Raw genomic sequence first — 4,245 nt, 5'->3', positions numbered from 1 at the left:
TATAAGTTATCACTAACACCCAAAGGGCACTTTGGATTTAATTTCCAATATGAAAAGCATTTTGGGCTCAGAACTGACCAGTTTTGTATAATCCCAAGTGGGAAAACAAGTGCTGCTGTTTTATGTTCACTGATGCTCCTGGCTCCGCATGCTTGAGTCTGCGTAGCACTGTGCTGCCCCACAGCCCCATGCAGATGCGCCCTGGCCCTGTCGGCCCTGCGATACCCCTGTCCCCTGCCTCTCCAGGTCTCCCCAGGCCCCAGAGTGCAGAGGCCGTGTTTTGGCAGCAGGCGAGAGGGGGGCTTTCACGCTCAGCAGCTTTTCTTGTTCCTGTGCTGCTAACGGCAGCTGCAAGCATGGCCTGCACCCTGGGTCCCCAAGTTAACTGTCTGTGCTCGACCCGCTTGATATTTGTACAATGAGGTGACTGGGTTTAGTTTACTTTTGTGGAACGGCCACTTTTCCTGTGAAAGGCAACATGCCAGTCAGAGTACTTGTTGTTTTGTGGTCTTGGTTTGTTTTCCAGTATGCCTTATTCTTCCAAGCGGCTGCAATGAGGACAGCTGAAGCTGCTCTATGACTGTGTTTATAAAGAGTGAAAAAGCTAGCTATATTGTACTTTCCCTCTAGCACTGTACTTTTAAAGGCAATTTCTCACACTGACTTTGGATCTCAGGTGAGTAGGACTGCTAAATTTTCTGCGTGTTACTAAGCAATACTTAGCATGTCTAGAACACATCTCATGCAGGGGCTTCCAGTGCATCACGGACGTGCACTCCCAGGCCACAGCTGTAATTTTACACACGATTGTGCGCAAAGGGACGACACATTTGGCCAAAGCTGGGGGATAAGTGAGTGGCAAATGGAGGCAGAGGATCTGGGTCTCCAGCTGAAGCCTGCGTAGAGACTAGACCGTGTGCCTAATATAGACCCGCACAGCTGGCCCAACCTCGTTGCATTACACTGGTCCAGCCATCGTTGCCAGTCTTCCTGATTGGGGAAAGCAAAGTTCTTTGCCAAAGGGTTACTCAAAAGCATAATGAACTAGGCTTTTTTAATGTTACTGTACATGCACTCTAGGAATTCTGAAATATTAAGAACCCCAAGGGACTACTTTCTTCTGCCTAGTTGCCATGCTTGAGCTTGACAAGCAGGTGATACCTCCATTTGCAGGCAGCCACTGACAATGCCGTGAGCTTTAAGGAGCAATTACATCAAGTGGGACCGATCCTGCACCGTTTCTGGAAGGATCACTTGGTCCAGCTCCACGCTGGGTGGGTGGTGGGCGAGTGTTTTTAAGGAAAAACAAAAAGAATTCACGCAAAAAGAATTCATTTGGTAATGAAAACCAAATTAACTCCACTCTCACCCTTTGCCCACGCACCCTCCCCTCTAAGTGAGTTGGCAGGAGTCAGTAACAGCTAGAAGCTGTTGTATTCACTCTGATTATTGACCATGGTCGATGGAAAGAGTATCAAGCGAAAGTATGCTGAGAAACGCTGTGCCTAACATTAATGGGGTAAACTCGCTCTGATACAATGTATTGGTATTTCCCTACAAACGTTTCTTGGGTTATATCTTTAGCACCTGATGGCTACAGCAGCATGCTACTGAAACCATAATCTTGTGGTGCAGGTTAAGAGATCTCATCAGGACGTTATTTAGTGTTGAATAACAATGCGGCACAAGGATGAGATAAATTCTCGGATGAAAGTGCTTTTTACATATTGTCTGTAAACAGAAAGTTCACCCTCCCCATCCCCTTAGGGGAAAAAAGTCTAAGCAATGTGCTTTTTACTGTCTAACCTAGTTTCTTTGTAAGCATAGAAAAATTATAAACATTTTTAGGTTCTACAATTATTTATACGTTACAAAGAAATAGAGGGCACACAGGGCGGGATTCGACGCTGCATTACTTCAGCTTTATGCAGGAGCGGCTCAGTGGTGAATCATCCCGGTTCAGGTCAGAAAAGCCAAAACCAGCACACCTTTGCTCCGCAGGATGGAGAAGCCAAGTACTGCAGCAGCCGCTGCAAGTTTGCAGGCTCGAGCTCTAGCGAAGGCTGTGGTTTCCCAGCAGGCTGCCACGGCAAAGGGCGGCCCTGCTCTTTACCAGCGCTTCCCCAGTGCTGACACTGGTGTTTCTGTGGCCTTGTGATCAGGGACCCGATCCAGCTGAAAATAAAGATTAGTCTTCAGCTGTGTCAGTTTTCTGATTGTGAAACCACATGAAGAGGCTCTTAGGATGGCCCAGTACTCTCTGGAAAGAAATGCAGCAGAACTATAAATGTTTCCTTCCAGTGTAAACCACAAATTTTACCATAATATATGAGCTTTTGCTTTATAATTGCAACATGCTTTCTGCCTTGTTGAGCCTCCAATCCATTTTCTCTGAAAGGCAACAGAAAGAGCCCTGCCACTTGGGGGCATAGTGTGCTCTTCACTGGATCTGGATCATGATACCTTGGAGCAGCAAGGAAGGATGAGCTTTCCAAAAAGAGAGAGACCTGCTCTGACCGGTAGGTGCATTTGGGGGATACGGCTCTTTTCCTTCACTTTGCAGTGAAGATGAGGTCTGTGTCCTGGTGTGCCCCGCCGCATGCAGAGAGCATCAACATGCTACAGACAGCTCTGAATTAATGATAAGAAAAACATGCCCAGTTCCCATTTGCAGTGTTCTTGAATACTCATTCTGCTCCAGTGCTTATTTCTGCATGCCATTTCACTTTAGTGCTCTGCTTCACGTGTGTGACAGGTTGCAGCATCAAGGGTTTATTATCAGCACAGCTCCTCTACTTATTCAGAGATTATCATTTTGGCAAGAAATAGCTTTTGCTTGTTCTTTGAGAGGAGAGCTTGTAAAAAGGATACAACTGCACCTGCCCCAAGGGCTGAGGGAGGTGTTTATGTCTGAGAAGTCCCCTCGCCCCCAACTGTGTTTTCTGGCTCTTTCCTGCTAGTGAAGGGTGGGGAAGTCTATGTATGTGCCAGAGGAGACAGGAGGCATATGGTTCCCTCACTTGGATTCCCCCAGAAAAATGATGCGCGTCTCTTCCCATGGCAGGACTCTTATCCAGAGACAGGTCCTGACCCAGGGAGTTTTGTCAGGCCCAAGTGCCAGCGCGCACAGGGGTCACTGCAGGCATGGATGAAGGATGCCTCAAGGTGACCTACTCCACCTGCCTCCTGCCCTGACCACATAAGTGCAGACATGAGAGAAACTTAGAGGGTGGCTTTGACAGGAGTTGCCTTCCCGGCAGCAAGGGAGCCAGTTACAGATATGTTGGGATTAGGAGTCTCCCTGTTCCCTCAGGCTCCCTAGCCATGCACAGGATGTCCTTTCTGGGGGCTCTGGGGTGCTGCTGGAGCTGGCTTTGCTCCCAGGGCCTTGACCTTCAAATATACCCAGCCAGGCTCTTACGTGGGAGGAAAGAACAGGGCTGAAAAGTGGGCCCAAGTCAGGGCGCAGAGGGGCAGCCACTCGGACTTCAGCCAGCGCAAGCAGAAGCTCGTTGTCCCTTCCACAGAGAGAGAGCAGCATCTCCAGGAGATCCACCCCACCCTGTGTCCATCTCAGAGAGTATCAATCACCTTGTAGAGGGGGTCCTTTCTTTTGTGTTGATTTTAGGGGATTATGACCCTACACTAGGCATCGGACTTTCAGACAGCGAGTCTTGGCCGCCCGGAGGCCTGTCCCTGGTGGTAGACGAACAGCTGATGGAGGGAGCACTGCTTGCTCTTCGCCATCTCCCTCTACGTTATCAAGTCCAGGACATACATCTTGGCATTTTGGCCTCTTCTTTCTGTGGCTTGATGCTAAGGAATACCGTCTGGGGGCTTCGTGCTCAAAAATGCACCTTCAGGCTGAATGCAGTGTTTGAATTGGGAGAGTCTGGCATCTTTTTCCCCCCTATGTGGCCCAGGACGCTGGATGTTTGCCTTCATGAGACAGCTATTGATGCTGCCTTACACTTCAGCAAAAATGAAGAGTACGGGTCTGGACGGAGAGCGCACATTGCCTCTCTCTGCTTAGAGATGTTGAGCTCATTATTTACTAAGGAAAATGGAGTGTCAGTGTGAATTGCCAACGGCACTTAGTTGCAGATGCCAAGGTTTTAAGTACATAGGTCTCTGGCCAGTTGTCCACTGAGGCTGTCTTTGCCAGATAGAGGTGCCAGGCAATTACGGCCGGAGCTGGGAACTCCAGAACCAAATCCAGTCTCTGGGAGAATTCTACAGATTCAC

The sequence above is a fragment of the Struthio camelus genome, chromosome 2 (assembly GCF_040807025.1).
Source record: "Struthio camelus isolate bStrCam1 chromosome 2, bStrCam1.hap1, whole genome shotgun sequence".
NCBI classification, from domain to species: domain Eukaryota; kingdom Metazoa; phylum Chordata; class Aves; order Struthioniformes; family Struthionidae; genus Struthio; species Struthio camelus.
Note: the sequence above shows the minus strand (reverse complement) of the source record.